The 17,455-nt window shown below is 46.4% G+C and overlaps 1 pseudogene; it reads left to right on the forward strand.

The window, feature by feature from the left end:
* Positions 1–453: 453 nt before the first annotated feature.
* LOC120241346 lies at positions 454–15,241 on the forward strand (annotated as a pseudogene).
* Positions 15,242–17,455: the final 2,214 nt, after the last annotated feature.

The raw sequence follows: 17,455 nt of genomic DNA on the forward strand, positions 1-17,455 counted from the left end.
GGCTGGCCATCTGCTGAAGCAGCATGTCTAGGGGTCACCTGGGCATTCCGAACGCTTAGAAAGTTCCACAGGTGATCCCGATGCCCAGTGGGGGTAACGTCCCTGTGACAAGAGCCTGACGTAGCCCCCCAGCCTCCTGCTCTGAAGAGAAGAGCCACGTGGGGAGGAGAGAGGGCAGCAGGGAGTGCTGACTGTGCACCTTGACCCTGAGCGTGGGGAGCGCCCGGGACTCCAGTGCCACAGGCTGGTGCTTGTCCACACGAGGGCGCAGCGCTCGCATGTGGTGGGAAATCCCCCTGAAGCGGGAGAGGCCTCAGCAGCTCCCAGGGAAGCGGAAGGTGGAGGAAATGAAAGGGGAAGAACAGACCCGAGGGCAGGAGTGAGGAAAGGAGAGGGGAGGGTAGAGGAGGGGGGGACCTGGCAAGACCCCGCCCCGGCCCACATGACCTGGCCAGGAGCTCCTGCCCACAGAGGCAATCAAGCCCAGAGGGAGGAAGGACAGTGGAGGCAACTGGTCAGGACAGCAGTGCCCCTGAGCATTTCTGCAGCAGACGCTCTCCTCTCAGGAGGGACAGAGCAGGCAGCAGGCACCATGGAGCCCCCCTCGGCCCCTCCCCGAGGAAGGCGTGTCCCCTGGCAGAAGCTCCTGCTGGCAGGTGAGAGGGACGGAGGGGAGGGGGGAAGAGAGAGAGACTGGCTGGAGCCTCCCCAGAGGACAGGACGCTGAGAGGGGACATGGGAACAGACAGGGCAGGACAGCAGATTCCCGGCTCAGCAACAGGAAAATCTCATGATCTGGAAGTGGTGAGCGAAGTGCTGCTTCCCAAGTTACTCATCTCTGAGGACTGAAGGTTGCAAACCGAGGTTAGCAACCAGGGACCCCAAACGCTGCCCCTCCCAGCAGCCCGAGACACAGACAGATGACCGCTGGGACACGGAGGGCCCTGGGAACACTCACGCATCCATCCACAGGGATTTGCAGCCCGCTCCACCACTGGGGCACAACCCAGGTCAGAGTCCCTGCCCTCCCTGAGCGCACTTCTCTGGGGAGGAAGACAGACAGGCAAAGACATGAAATGGGAGGTCAGGTGTGGAGCAGTCATGAAGAGAACAGAGCAGGGAAAGGTCAGAATGTGAAGACAGAGGGTCCTTGGAGGAGGCGCTGTGGGCAGGCCTCTCCCGAGGACCCCCTGAGTGTGAGCAGGTGTCGGGGGTATGGGGGAGTGAGCCCACAGACATCTGAGGAAGAGTATTCGACACAGAGAAAATCACAAGTTCAGAGGCGCCAAAGTAATGATAGTTGTGCTGCTGACCTTGACCAGTAGGAGACACACATACACACAAAGACACGTGCAAACTCACACCTGCCCCTAAAGCTGAGGGATTAGGAGCTGCTCAGTCTCAGGGCCCCATCTTTCCATCCCAATCATAGGTCAATTATTCAGCCATGTCTTCTCCCTTCTCTCCTAGTCTCACTCTTAGCCTTCTGGAACCCTCCCACCACTGCCCAAGTCACTATTGAATCGGTGCCGCCCAATGTTGCCAAAGGGAAGGATGTTCTTCTGCGTGTCCACAATCTGCCTGGGAATCTTCTAGGCTTTGGCTGGTTCAGAGGGGAAACTATAGACAACAGTAGAGAAATTGTATCATATGCAGAAGACAAACAAGCAATAACCCCAGGAGCTGAGCACAGCGGCAGAGAGACATTATATCACAATGGATCCCTGCTGCTCCAGAACAGCACCCTGGAGGACACAGGATACTACACCCTACAGTACATACACAGAAATGTCCAAATTGAAAAAGTAACTGGACAGCTCAGTGTATTCCGTGAGTAATTCCTCTCCCCTCTGGTGTCGGGTGGGGTGAATTCTACTCACACACAGAGGATTGCCAGGCCTGGGCTGTGCCTCCCTCCCCCTCTGCACTGTGTCCCGTGTGGGGTTTGGGCATTCAGTGCAGGACACACACAGTGGACACAGTCGTCCTAAGATTGAATTCCTTTCCTGGAATCCAGACCCTACAGCCATCTGAGACAAACCATGCAGGATTCTGTCCTGGTCAGGCTTGAGGGGCCCCTGGGATCCTCACTAGAGCTCAGCCCAGAATGCCCCTGCCCAGAACACTGCCTTGAGGCTCCTGACTCTAGTCACCTGAGGACTCTGTGCCAGGGTGGGGTTAGGGCTCCTGGGCAGGGCTGACTGGGAGCAGCAATTTCCCAGCCATCTGAGTCCTGAGCCTCTGAGTTTCACTCGCTTGTGCTCAGTCTCAAGATTGACATCTGAGGTAGCCATGGACAGCACAGACATATAAAGGCTCCAGTGCATTCGCCAGCCGCCCAGGGAGTCTTAGAGGACGTCAGAGGAAGGTCAGCAACCCAGGGAGAAACAGAGCAGAGAGAAGCTCTCGTCCGCTCTTCCTCCACCAAGAATCAGGCCCAGGGAGTCTTGTTTGGGGAGGTAAGAGTCACAAAGGCCATCTGACTGGCCGGCTGCTATATAGCAGTTTAGGGCCAGGTATTTAAGTGTGTGTAAAGGTTAATTTACAGGCATGGCAAGTAGAGATCATTTACCATTATTCCTATTAGGGGGACACTGAGCCAGAGGAGAAGATACAGTCACTGGCTCAGGGTCACACAGACTGATGAGCAGCTGGGCAGCACAGCCCCCGTCCTCTCCCCCATCCGAGGGAAGGATGCTGGTTGGGCACTGAGAGCAAATAGGGGCTCATTCCGTGTTTACTCTACAACTGAATGACCTGCATCCGTGCGATGTGAGTCAGCAGTGCCCCCGCTGCCCCCCAGGTGGCTGACCCTCACCTCCCTGGGCTGGACCTGAAATCACGGATTGTTTCCTGGTGTGTTGGAGTCACTCCCACTGGGGTGGACTTGCCTTCTCCTCCGACTCTGCACCGGAAACCATCACAGGGTCCACGGATAACAAACTCACTTACTTTTGTTTAGGACGATGGAGTGCTTCAGTCGTTTGAGCGTCCAGCTTCGGCTCGGGTCATGATCTGATATCAAGCCCCACACTGGGCTCCCTGCTGTTCGGGCAGAGCCGGCTTTGGATCCCCTGTCCTCGCTCCCTCTATGCCCCTCCCACCCCTCTCAAAAATAAATGAATTGATTCTCCTGATTCTAGTGACCCTGGGGACTCTTTTTGTTATTAAAAAAAAAAAAAAAAAGGTGGGAAGGCGTGAATAGGGTGGGTGCCTCCCTGCTGGAGGAGGGCGGGGTCTTGTGTGGCCAGACCTTTTAGGATCCTGCACCGGGATGCCTTTCTGAAGGGATGATGGTCATTCATTCACTCACCACCCCTCCTTCCTGCTCATTTCCTGACTCCTTGCTTCGTCTATGGAGTCTGCTCTGCCATGTAGGGGTCACTGCCTCATGGAGTCATTATCAATCCCCCTTCAGGTCCTGGGCCCGAGTACTAAGCTGGCCTCTGGGGTGTTCCAGCGTCCCTGGGGGTCATGTCTGCTCAGATCCCCATCCCCTGGCCAGGCCATCAGGTCCGTAAAGAACCAAGAGAGGTGCCGTGTTTGGGGCGGGTGGGGGGCTGTCTCTGACTGCCCCGTGTTTTCCACGACAAAACGCTGCCCTGTAATTGACATTTGAGAAAGTCTATGCTTTCAGGCTCACCGAGAGAAGGGGGCTTTTACTTACATGAGCCCTCAGATTTTCTTACATTTGTCTTGAGATACACAGATCTGCTTTTTTTTGTTGTTAAATATTTTATTGTCAAGTTGGTTTTCATATAACACCCAATGCTCATCTCAACAAGTGTCCACCTCCATGCCCATCATCCCTCTTCCCCTCAGCATTCAAGAGTCTCTCATGGTTTGTCTCCCTCCCTCTCCCCAACTATTTATTCCTCTTCTTCTCCCCCAGGGTCCTCTATTAAGTTCCTCCTAATCCACCTATACGTGCAAACATATGGTAGCCATCCTTCTCTGCCTGACTAATTTCACTCAGCATAAGACCCTCAAGGTCCATCCATGTTGCTACACGTGGCCAGATTTCATTCTTCCTCATTTCCTTGTAGTATTCCATCGTATAGATAAACCACATCTTGATCCATTTGTCCATTGATGGACACTTAGGCTCTTTCCATGTTTTGGCTATTGTGGAGAGTGCTGCTATGAACATTGGGGTCCATGTGCCCCTATGCATCAGCACTCCTGTACCCCTTGGGTAAATTCCTAGCAGTGCTATTGCTGGGTCATAGGGGGAGTTCTATTGTTAATTTTTTGAGGAACCTCCACACTCTTTTCCAAAGGGACTGCACCAGTTTACATTCCCAGAAGCAGTGTAGGAGGGTGCCCGTTTCTCCACAGCCTCGGCAGCATCTATAGTCTCCTGACTTGTTCATTTCAGCCACTCTGACCGGCGTGAGGCGGTATCTCAGTGTGGTTTTGATTTGTATTTCCCTGATGAGGAGGGATGCTGAGCATCGTTTCATGTGTCTGTTTGCCATCTGGATGTCCTCGTCAGGGAAGTGTCTGTTCATATCTTCTGCCCATTTCTTCACTGGATTATTTGTTTTTCGGGTGTGGAGTTTGATAAGTTCCTTATAGATTTTGGATACTAGCCCTTTATCTGATGTCATTTGCAGCTATCTTTTCCCATTCCATCAGTTGCCTATTAGTTTTATTGATTGTTTCTTTTGCCGTTCAGAAGCTTTTTATCTTAATGAGGTCCCAATAGTTCATTTTTGCTCTTGATTCCCTTGCCTTTGGACATGTGTCAAATAAGAAATAGCTGCAGTTGAGCTCAGGGAGGTTGTTTCCTGCTTTCTCCTCTAGGGTTTGATGGTTTCCTGTCTCACATCAGGTCCTTTATCCATTTTGAGTTTATTTTTGTGTATGGTGTGAGAAAATGATCTAGTTTCATTCTTCTGCATGTGCTGTCCAGTTCTCCCACCACCATCTGTTAAAGAGGCTGTCTTTTTCCCATTGGATACTCTTTCCCGCTTTTTCAAAGATTAACTGCCCATACATTTGTGGGTCAAATTCTGAGTTTTCAATTCTATTCCATTGGTCTATGTGTCTGTTTTTGTGCCAATACCATACTGTCTTGATAATGACAGCTTTGTAGTAAAGGCTAAAGTCTGAGATGGTGATGCCTCCCGTTTTGGTTTTCTTCTTCAATGTTACCTTGGCTATTCAGGGTCTTTTGTGGTTTCATACAAATTTTAGGAGTTTGTTCTACTTTTGAGAAGAATGCTGGTGCAATTTTGATTGGGATTGCATTGAATGTGTAGATGGCTTTGGGTAGTAATGACATTTTAACAATATTTATTCTTCTGATCCATGAGCATGGAATATTTTTCCATTTCTTTATGTCTTCTTCAATTTCCTTCATAAGTTTTCCATAGTTTTTATCATACAGATCTCCTATATCTTTGGTAGATTTATTCCTAGGTATTTTATGGTTTTTTTGTGCAATTGTGAAAGGGATGAGTTTCTTGATTTCTCTTTCTATTGCTTCAGTATTGGTGTATGAACATGCAACCGATTTCTGTACGTTGATTTTGTACCTGCAATATTGCTGAATTCATGGATCAGTTCTAGTAGGCTTCTGGTGGGGTCTGTCGGGTTTTCTATGTAGAGTATCATGTCGTCTGCGAAAAATGAAAGTTGACTTCTTCTTTGCCAATTCTGATGCCTTTTATTTCCTTTTGTTGTCTGATGGCTGATGCTAGGACTTCCAGTGCTATGTTAAACAACAGTGGTGAGAGTGGACATCCCTATCATGTTTCCGATTTCAGGGGGAAAGCTCTCAGTTTTCCCCCATTGAGGATGATGTTAGCTGAGGGCTTCTCATAGATGGCTTTTATGATGTTTAAGTAAGTTCTTTCTATCCCGAGTTTCTCGAGGGTCTTTATTAAGAAAGGATGCTGTATCTTGTTCAATGCTTTTCCTGCATCTATTGACAGGATCATATGGTTTTTAGCTTTTCTTTTGTTGATGTGACCTATCATAATGATTGATTTGCAAATATTGAACCAGCCCTGTAACCCAGGAATGAATCCCACTTGATCATGGTGGATAATTCTTTTTCTGTGCTGTTAAATTCGATTTGCAAATATCTTTTTGAGGATTTTTGCATCCATATTCATGAGGGATATTGGCCTGTAGTTCTGGTTTTTTGCTGGGTCTCTGTCTCGGTTGGGAATCAAAGTGGTGCTGGCTTCGTAAAATGAGTCCACAGGTTTTCCTTCGATTTCTATTTTTGGAATAGCTTGAAAAGAATGGGTATTAACTTTGTTTTAAATGTCTGGTAGACAACTTGACAATAAACTATTTAAGGAAAAAAATGGGGGGGAAATGGTAGAATTCCCCAGGGAAGCCATCTGGACCCGGGCTCCTATTTGTTGGGAGATTTTTGATAACTGTTCTGATCTCTTCACTAGTTATGGGTCTGTTCAGATTTTCTATCTCTTCCCGTGTGAATTTTGGTTGTGAGTGTGTGTTTAGGAATTTGTCCATTTCTTTATGTTGTACAATTTATTGGCATATAATTTTTCATCGTATCCCGTGATTATTGCTTGTATTTCTGAGGGGTTGGTTGTAATAAGTCCATTTTCATTCATGATTATGTCTATTTGGGTCCTCTCTCTTTTATTTTTGAGAAGCCTGGGTAGATGTTTGTCAGTTTTGTTTATTTTTTCAAAAAACCTACTGAACCAGTTGAACCATTGATCTGTTCAATGTTTTTATTTTTATTTATTTATTTTTTTGGATTCTATATTGTTTATTTCTGTCCTGATTTTTATTATTTCTCTTCTCCTACTGGGTTTGGGTGTTCTTGTTGCTCTCCTTCTAGTTCCTTTAGGTGTGCTGTTAGATTTTGCACTTGAGCTTTTTCTAATTTCTTGAAATAAGCCTGGAGTACAAAGTACTTTCCTCTTAGGACTGCCTTTGCCGCATCCCATAGAGTTTGAATTGTTGTATTTTCATTTTCATTTGTTTCCATATATTTTTAAATTTCTTGTCTAATTTCCTGATTGGCCTATTTGTTCTTTAGTAGGGTGTACTTTAACCTTCATGTTTTTTGAGGTTTTCCAGACTTCTTCCTGTGGTTGTTTTCAAGTTTCATATCATTGTTATCTGCAAATGTGCATGATATGATCTCAATTCTTTTATATTTATTGAGGGCTGCTATGTCCCAGTATGTGATCTATCTTGGAGAATGTGCCAGGCACACTTGAGAAGAAAGTGAATTCCATGGCCTCACAATGTAGAGTTCTAAATATTTCTGTCAGATCCATCTGATCCAATGTGTTATTCAAGTCCATTGTTTCTTTAGTGATTTTCTGTCTAGTTGATCTATCCATTGCTGTAATGGAGTATTAAATTTCCCTACTATTAGCACATTTTTTCCATAAGATCGTTTCTGTTTGTGATTAACTGTTTTATGTATTTGGGTGCTTCTGAATTCGGTGCGTAGACATTTATAATAGTTAGCTCTCCTTGATGGAAAGACCTTGTAATTATTATATAATGCCCTTCTTCATCCCTTGTTACTGCCTTTACTTTAAAGTCCAGTTTGTCTGATATAAGTATAGCTACTCCAGCCTTCTTTTGACTTCCAGTAGCATCATATATATTTCTCCATCCCCTTGCTTTCAATCTGAAGGTGTGCTCAGGACTAAAATGAGTCTCTTGTAGACAGCAAATAGATGGATTTTGTGTTTTTATCCATTCTGCTACCCTATGTCTTTTGATTAGAGCATTTAGTCCATTTACATTCAGTGTTATTATGGAAAGATATGGGTTTAGAGTTGTTGTGTTCTTTGTAGGATTCATGCTTGTGGCGGTTTCTCTGGTACCTTGCGTTCCTTGCAACATTTCCCTCAGAGTCCCCCACAGGATTTCTTGTAGGGCTGGTTTAGTGGTTACGAATTCTTTCCATTTTTGTTTATTTGGGAAGACTTTTTATCACTTCTTCTATTCCGAATGACAGGCTTGCTGGATAGACAATTCTTGGCTGCATTTTTTTTATCATTTTATATCATTTATAGCATTTTTAAATTCATCACAACTATTTTTAAGCCCCCTAGTCTTTGTAGCAATAGTTTCTTTGATGTCTTCCATGCGTTTTTCAAGCCCAATGATTAATTTTATGACTGTTGTTCTAAATTCTTGTTCAGTCATGTTGCTTATATCTGTTTTGAGCAGTTCTTTAGCTTTCATTTCTTCCTGGAATTTCTTTAGAGGAGAGTTCTTCTGTTTCATCATTTTGTATAGCTTTCTCTCTCTTGTTAGTTTTAAAAGCTTGTTATGCGCTCTGCACCTGCGAGTACCGCTGTATTAAAGAAGGCTATGTGACTGTCCAGGGCCTGTCCATTCAGGAAGTGTTCTTTGAATGGTGTCTCTTGGTCTCTCTTGTTGAGACTTTGATTATTTTATTTTCCTAATCCCCACCATGTGTACTTTGGCTTGTTTCTTGATGTAGCCCTGGGAAAGAAAACAGACAAACACACAGGGAACAAAGACACACAAATGCACAGACAAATCCAAAGAACACACAAACCGAAAGGGAAAAAGAAAAAGAAAGAAGAAAAAAAAGAAGGGAAAAAAAGAGAAATAAGGAAAAATAAATAATAAAAAATAAAAATAAAGAAAAAAGAAGAAAAGAAAACAGAAAAAAACCCAAAAGACAAAGGACAGTCTAAAAGCATACAACCAGAATTCCCAGCTACAAATAAAGAGCAGGATGTATGCAGTGCTGATGGGAGAGCATATACAAAGAGAGAAATGACAGAGCAGGGAGGAAGCAAAATTATATGATGACCAGAGAGACTAAGAGGCTTAATTCAGAGAGAGAAAGAGGAGAATATGGTAATAGGCGAGGAGGAAGAAACAAAGATAATGTTAATCAGAGAAACTATATAGTCTGATTACTCCAGAGAGAGAGAGAAAGGTAGCGGTGGAGGTGTAGAATATACATCTAGAGATTGGATTAAATGTGACTGTTTAAGCAAACCAATGGCCAGAGTGCCCTGTCCAGCAGAGGGGAGGGATACGAATGAGACAAGGGAAAATATATCTGAATGGAAAGAATTGATTTAGAATTATCACGGCAGTGCATCCATGTTGGTCTTGCCCTAGGCTCTAGTAGAAAAAAAAAAGCAGCTCTCTAGCGGGGATGGGCATGGATTGGTGTAGGCAGGTCTTAGCCTCCACTGATTCCCACAGGCCACTCCCTAAGGTCCCACCTTGGTGTTTTCTAGAGAAAAATGGCAGCGCCCCAGTCCCTTCTCTAACCAAGGGTTGCAACTCACTCTTTTGAGTCAGATCTCCCTGTACTGCGAGGGTAGCAAAGGTGGGCTGTGCTCTATGTCCCAAGTCTCTCCTCGTTTCCAGATCTTAGTCCTCACACCCCTTTGATACTGCCCGAAATAAACCCGCAAGCTGAGTCACTCCGAGCAGTTTCAAGCCTGTTGCCTCCCCACTGGGGTGGAGCCGAGCTAGAAGAGCGGCAGAGAGGCTTCAGGTGCGCCGCTTCCCCTCCCGGTCAAGCTTCCGGAACAGAGGGGCAGTTTCTCCTGGCGTTGCCCAGAACCGGGGCGTCCAGCTCAAGGTCAGCTGCACAGCCAAAAACCAGATCACTCTGTGTCCTGAGCTGAGGTTTCTCTCTTCTCCAGGGACAGGGACAGTTCCTTGAGCAGTTTCAGCCGCTCTTTATTTTCCCCTTGAGTCATCAGCGGCTCCCCGCAAAGGGGGCTCCCTCCAGTTCCTCTGTGTCTCCGGTCCTGGCCCGTTTTTATCTTCCCTAGTTTGCATTCATGCTGTAAGGTTGTTTTCTCAGCAGACTCCATTTCCTCCCAAACTCCTGGATTCTGTAAGGGTTCCTATGGCTTCAGGTCTTCTCTGTTTGAGAGATGGGGGCGAGCGAAATGTACAGAGCTCCCTATTTCTGCTCCATCTTGATCCTCCTATTCAGATCTGCTTTATTCTTAAGGACTCGGGTTGGCAGAGAGATGAGAGAAGCCAGCTCTCTGATTGAAGATGCCTTTGGAGGAATCACAGGTACCACAAGGGCAATGTTCTCTCTTTGTCTGCACAGCGGAATTACCCAAAGCAGCATCACAAGCTATCACGCTGACCCCGTGGAGAATGCAGATTCTCAAGTTTAACATGTGAACTTGAGACAGAACACAAGCTACCTGTGGTCAGTAAGCAGTAAGAGCCTCCCGGACAGCGCCAGGCTGGACCTGTCCCTGGACAACAGGACCCTCACTTCACATGGTGTCACAAGGAATGACACAGGACCCTATGAGTGTGAAACTCAGAACCCAGTCAGTGTCGGTCATAGTGACCCGTTTACCCTAAATGTTCTCTGTGAGTAACTTTTATTCCTACTTACTTGTATTCCGCCCCCACCATTTCCCCATCAGACTCCTATTACTATCCATGGGCAAACCTCAGTCTCACCTGCCACTAACTCGCCTTCAAAGTATTCTTGGCTTGTCAGTGGGAAGCCCCAGCCATCCACACAGGAGCTCTTTATCCCCAACATCACTGTGAATCATAGTGGATCCTATACCTGCCTCGTCTATAACCCTGGCACTCACCTCAATAAGACCACAGTCAAGACTATCACAGTGTCTGGTAAGTGTATCTCTGGAGCATCTGCACTGAGCACTGTGGTGGAGGTCTGCCTGGTTTTCAGATAACAGCCTGGAAGAAGATATTTCGCATTTGCTTGTGACACTGACCTGTCCCTGAACTCTACCATCACATGTCTGCAGATGCTCCCTCCCCTCGCTCTCTGAGTTCTCACATCAGATCTTGAGATCTGAGATCTGAGATCACACAGTCCAGGCTGCCATGTGGGGAGGCGATTCTGTCAGCTCCAGAACACACCACACATATAAGGGGACTTTGGAGCTGGGGAAGAAAGAAGGGTCCTCAGGGTCCAGTTGCTTTTGATTGTTGTTGAGTTGCAGAAGCGTTTTATATACTCTGGATATTAATCTCTTACCAGATATGATTTGCAAGTGTTTTCTTCCAATCCACGGGTTGCCATCACTTCGTTGTTGTTGTTGTTAAGGAACTTTAGTTGAGAGTCAATGTAACATTAGTTTTAGGTACACAACATAGGGATTAGACAACTATATGTTATGCTAAGCCCACCACAGTTTAACTACCATCAGTCACCATACAGTGCTATCAAAATACCATTGACTACACGTATTTGGCTGGTTCAGTTCTTAGAGCATGTGACTCTTGATCTCAGGGTTGTGAGTCCACGCCCCACGTTTGTTGTAGAGCTTAATTAATCTTAACAAAATCTTTAAAAACTTAATAAAATAATAAATTAAAATACCACTGACTTTATCCCTATGCTGTATATTTCATTCCTGAGTCCTGTTCATTCCTTAACTGCCACCACCACTTTCTTGACTGTGCCTTTTGGTGCACAGAAGTTTTCTATTTCAGTGCAATCCAATTCATCTATTTTTTCTTTTTTTGTCTTTGCTTTGGGTGTCATATCTAAAAATCATTGGGAAATCCAGATTCAACAAGCTTTTGCTTTATATGATCTTCTAAGACTTTTACAATTTTGACTCTTATGTTTAGATGTTTGATCTATTTTAAGTTAGTGTTGGACGTGATGTCAGGTCAGGATCCAGCATCATTCATTTGCATGGGTATCCAGTGTTCCCAAGATCATTTATTGAATAGCATTTTTTTCTCCATCGAATGGTCATGATGACCTTACTGAAAATCGTTGGACCATATATATCAGGGTTTGTTTCTGGGGTGCCTGTTGTATCCCATTGGTCATTATCACTATCTATATACTAGGCCCAATTTACTTTGATTACTGTAGCTTTGTAGTCAAGAAGTAGGAGTCCTCCACCTTTGTGCTTTTTCAAAATAATTTTGGCCATTCGAGGCCCCTGAGATTCCAGGTGAATTTTTGGAGATTCTACTCCTGCAAAATATTTCCTTAAGTATTTGATAGGGGGGCATCTGACTGGCTCAGTCAGTGGAGCATGCTACTCTTGATCTTGGGGCTGTATGTCCAAGCCCCATGTTGGGTACAGAGATTACTTAAAAATAAAATCTTAAAAGAGTTTGATAGGATTCCATTGAATCTCTGGGTCTCTTTGGGTAGTATTGTCATCTTAACAATATTAACAGTATTAAGTCTCTTCATCCATGAACATGGGATATCTCTCCTTTCATTTGTGTCTTCTGTAATTTCTTTCAGCAACATTTTACAGTTTTCCATGTATAGTCTATTGCCTCATTAGCTCATTCCTAAGTATTTTATTCTTTTTAATGTTATTGTAAAGGAAACTGTTTTCTTGACTTTGGGTGGGGAGGAGAGGTATTTAAGTTTTAGAGTACAACAGCACAAGTGATATTTGCATGTTGATTTTGTGTCCTGCAAACTTGGTGCACAGAATTTGAAATCGTTGAAATTTGAAATTGTTGATTACTTCAACAGTTTTTGTGGTATCTTTGAGTTTCGTACATCGCATTTCAATAATCTACAAACAGACTAATTGTACTTACACCTTTCCAATTTGATTGCATTCTATTCTTTATGTCCTAATTATTTTGGCTTGGACTCCTGTACTCTGTTGAACATGGGTGGTGAAAGTGGCAGGTTTATGTTCTACCGGATCTTAGAGGACAAACTTTCCGGGTTTCACCATTGGGTATGATGCTAGCTGGGGGTGTTTCACATAAAGTCTTTATTCTGTTGCAATCATTTCCTTCTACTTATAAGGGCACCAGTATTGTGTACACAGTAACCACATCTCTAAGGACACTTTTCACAATCCACAGATGTAAAAGTCTTCTTCAGACCGAGAAATCCTGTAGATTGAAAACCTCTCAATTCCTAAGGTGATGAAGACTGGGTGGGCTGCTCTCATTTCCTAATAAATTATATCAGTATAAATGCCTTCCCTCCTTCATATAAAGCTGCCCTGGACACAGAGACAGAGGGCTGCATGCCTTCCTCCACAACATACACAGTAAGGCATATAAGGAGTGAAGCATGATATGTTAAAGTCACAAAAGTTCAAGACAAGAATCTCACAGGAGTCTATGGGGAAAATTCCACATGATGATGAGGATGCTGGACACATGGGCTAAGAGTGTGTGGTGCTCATACCACAGAGATGTCCAGGCAGACCATACAGATGACGGAGGGCCAGGGGGGCACCTGAGGGTCGGAGGGGGAGGTACAGCCCCTCCTTATAGATAGACACCTGAACAAAGACACTCATCCTTCTGCAGACTTCAGGGCCATCCTCTGGGGCACCTTTACAGAGTTCAGTGGGGCCGTCAGAGTGGCCGAGATCTCGGAGGGAAGAGCACGGCCTCAGGATACCTCTTACTGTCACCTCCTCTTTTCTCCACAGAGCCAGTGTCCCAGCCCTCTGTCCATGTAAGCAGGGAAAGAGTCATAAAATATATGGATTCTGTGGTCCTGACCTGCTCCACAAATGACAAGGGGGTCTCCATGTGGTGGTTCTTCAATGACCAGAGTCTCCATCTCATGAAGAGGATGAAGCTGTCCCAGGACAACAGCACCCTCACCATAGACCCTGTCAGGTTGGAGGATGCTGGGACTTATCAGTGTGAGGTCTCCAACCCAGTCAATTCCAGCAAAAGTGATCCCATCAGGCTGACTGTGAGCTGTGAGTGACCCTCAACCTACGTCTTCCCCTCGCTCCCGGAATATATCACCGGCAGGAGGTAGAAATAGGATACAGGCCTGGAGGAGGTGGGAGCCTCCCTCACAGCCTCTAGAGCCATGTGGATAAGATTTCTGGAATTAGGCTAATCTTGTTAACATCTTGGTTCTGCTTCATGCCAGCTGTGGGACCTCAGAGAAGACACTCACCTCCAGAACCTCAGTGTCCTCATCTGTAAAACTGAAAAGAACAGCTGGATCTTAGGGCTGTTCTGAGGGTTGTCACTATGAGCTTAATGAGATTTTAAATCCTGAGACAGCTACCTGAGCAGATTCCAGGCACAATCATTTTAGCAGCTATTGTTCTCGTGTTATTAACATTGTTGTTATTAGCTGTAATGTCACGTGGATCTGGGATAAATGTTGTCTGATCACGGTCCAGTTCTGTGACCTACACAACGTTCCTGAAGCTCTTGACACACTCAGATGCTGATATTGCACAGTGGAGATGACCCCCTCTAGGGCAGGGAAGCAGCAGGTGAGATCAATGGAAAGTGTTCCCCATGTGCCTGGCCCAGAGCTGACTGCGAAAGCAGTCAGCGGATGTTATTCTCACTAATCAGTGTTGAGTGGACAGGTAGGAGCCTCCTTCTAAGACCATCGATAGTGATGGAAAGGAAACAACGGGGGAAGATGCACAATGTGAAAGGAAGAGAGAAAAGCCTTAAGAGGACAGGGAACAGGGTGTGGGCGCTGCCACAGTTTGGGGCAGGCGAGGACATGAAGATGAGAGTAAGTCCAAGGTTTCACTCTGAGGAGGAGAAAGGGCATAGCAGGAGACACCTGGGTGGCTCAGCTGGTTAAGCTGACAATTCTTTTTGTTTTTAAGGTTTTTTTCAAAGTTTATTTATTTTTTTTGAGAGAGAGAGAGAGAGACTTTGGGTGGAGGTAGATAGGGAGGAAAAAGGAATCCTATGCTAGCTCTGCACTGTCAGCACAGAGCCCAATATGGGGCCAGAACGCATGAACCATAAGATCATGGCCTGAGCCAAAGACGGACGCTTTTCCGACTGAGCCACTGAGGGTCCCAAGGATCCAACTCTTGATCTCAGCTCAGGTCATGATCTCATGGTTCGTGGGCTCAAGCCCCTGGTTGGGATGCACTTAAAGCGGGGACTCTGGAATTCTGTCTCCCACATGCATACCCCTATCCTTTTCTGCTCTCTCTCTCTTTCTCAAAATAAATAAATAAGTTAACTTAACAAAAAGAAGAAGAAAAAGGAGAAGTCGTCGTAGTGGTAGAAGTATTAGTATTAGTGGTAGAAATGACACAGCAGGTAAGGGGGTGGGGACGCTGTGGGGAAAACACACAATACCCAGACCTCAACAGCCTTTCCTTCCTCCCTAACCAGGCCCTTCCCCCCAGCCCCTCATGGTTTCCTCAGCTATTCCTCCACCTTTTTGCTTCTTCTTTCAGATGAAGGAAGCACCACAGGCCTTACTGTGGGGACGAGTGTTGGCATTGCAATTGGGGTCCTGGTCGCGGTGGCACTGGTGGCTGTCCTGGGGTAACACCTATGCTGCATGAAGCTGGGAAGGTACGATGGCATTTCCCACATACTGATGCTGTCGCGCCCCCTCCCCTGCCGTGGACCCCATCAGCAGGGAGACCCCGTCCACACTCAGGATTCTGAGCTGGCTCTCCCAGGCCTCCCAACTGCCCCCTAGATTCCTCTTCTCATTGTACCTGGTTCCTTCCTTACCAGCTGCTGCCTGGGGCCCTTCCTCCACAGCTTCCTTGGTAATAAATTAGGAACAATCATAAAACAGCCCCTCAGGGTTGTCCTGGTTCACTTGGTAAACCCTTAGCAGTGCTCAGTACTGAGTGCTCAGTGACCAGTACCTCCCATGCTTTGTGAGTCCACATGCCCTGGGAGGGAGATCGGTGCCTGGTGTCAGAGTCCTTTGCCGTCTGCCTGCTTTGGGTATGAGTCCCATGGGCATTAGATCACGACCTGCCTGAGATCTAGTCGAATGCTCACTGACCGAGCCATCCTACCACCCGATTTCTGTGGTTTTAAATTTTCCTGAAACTTGAACTTTGACATATAGATTATTTCCAAATAGGTATTTTACTTTCCTATCTTCTAGAGATTTTTCTATTGTTTTTCTATGATTAATTTCTAGTTTGATTACCATTTTCTGAGAACATACTCTGATTTCAGTCATTTTCAATTTGGGGTGAGGCACCTACCTGTCTGTCTGTCGGTGGAGCATGTGACTCGATCGCTGGCTCGTGAGTTCAAGCCCAACGATGGGGTTAGAGTTTACACAAAACAAAGGGGACAGCTGTCTGGCTCAGGCGGTGAGGCTTCCACCTTTGGCTCTGGTCATGCTCTCATGGTTGATGTTTTCAAGCCCGCAAACAGACTGGACCAGGAAACAGACCAAAGTACGATGGGAATTACATCAGTTTCCCCTAGAAGTCAATCTATGAAACACTTTCTAGTCTTTAAACTAAGCAGGGGGAGAGACTCATGTTCCAAAAGAGTGAGGTTTACCCAATTGGGTGGGCTCAGTATAATGACTCCTTTATCCACTAGATGGCGATGCTGAGCTCACCGGGCCACCCCAGTGAGGGGTTCTTGCGGCACCTTTGGGCGTGTATGCGCATGCGCAGGAAGGGTGACAATGGCGTCACCCGGCTACCCAGTCTCTAGTATCCGAAGTCTGTGCTCCGGTGGACTAGGAATCCCACACTCCCCATTTGTCTCCGGCTTTCATCCACTCCCTGTTTTGGCACTGTCCGTGACCAAGCTGTCAGGTTGCCAGACGGCACCTCCCTCCTGAGTTTTATATCAGGTGTAGCTGTGTTTTCCGACCCCTCACTTCTGAAGGACTACGAATGATCCGCTCAGACCTTCGGGGGAGGGTCTCACTGAGCAATGGCCGGGTGTGGCCGGCTCCAGGAACGTTCGGAAGATCATGCTGCTGCCATTGCCCTAGGACTGTGGCTGGGTGCCAGCCCGCCCCCCAAAAGGCCACACGATCGTGTAGCAGCATTTCCGGGATTATGGAAAATCAACACACATCTGGCGCCAGGCTTCACCCTTAACGTCCTTGTTCTCCGGGGTCCCCTGGGACCTTTGCTTGAGGGTGGGGGGAGGGGGGAGGCGTGCACAGCGTCTACCAAATGTCCTCCCAGCAAGGGATCCGCCTCTACCCATGTGGCCCGAGGGCTCTGAGGGCCTGGCTCTCCGCTCTTGGGGATTCGCCCTTCCCCCCAAGGCACAGAGAGGTACGGAACTGCAGTTTCAGACTCTGCACTCTAGATGTTTATAGAGTCTCGATGGCATTGAAACCCTCTCCTTTCTCCCTTTTTAGTTCAGTCCCTGAGGCTATTTCCACTTTTCCACTTTCTCTCCAGTTGCTCTTGTGGGGGTGCTTTTCCCATACTCTCCCCCCACCCCGTCTCCATCCTCTCTCTGCAAGCAAAAACAGCTCAGTGGCTCCTCTCTCCCCGGGTCAGCTCTCCCCACTGTGTTCCTGCCGAGTTCTGTGGTTCAGGTTGTGCAGATTGTTGTGTTGATCCTCAGATCAGTTTTCTAGGTGAGCAGGATGGTTGAGTGTTGATCTGGCTGTATTTCAGGGATGAGAGGGACAAAAAAATCTTCCATGCGTTTCTGCCATCCTGGCCCCTTCTCAATTTTTAAAAACCATTTATAATTGGTTATAAAAGTGTTTTTTTAATGATATCTACTTTAAATCTTCTTTGGATAATTCCAA

The sequence above is a fragment of the Hyaena hyaena genome, unplaced genomic scaffold (genome assembly GCF_003009895.1).
Source record: "Hyaena hyaena isolate Hyena2069 unplaced genomic scaffold, ASM300989v1 scaffold_9, whole genome shotgun sequence".
In the NCBI taxonomy this organism is placed as follows: Eukaryota; Metazoa; Chordata; class Mammalia; order Carnivora; family Hyaenidae; genus Hyaena; species Hyaena hyaena.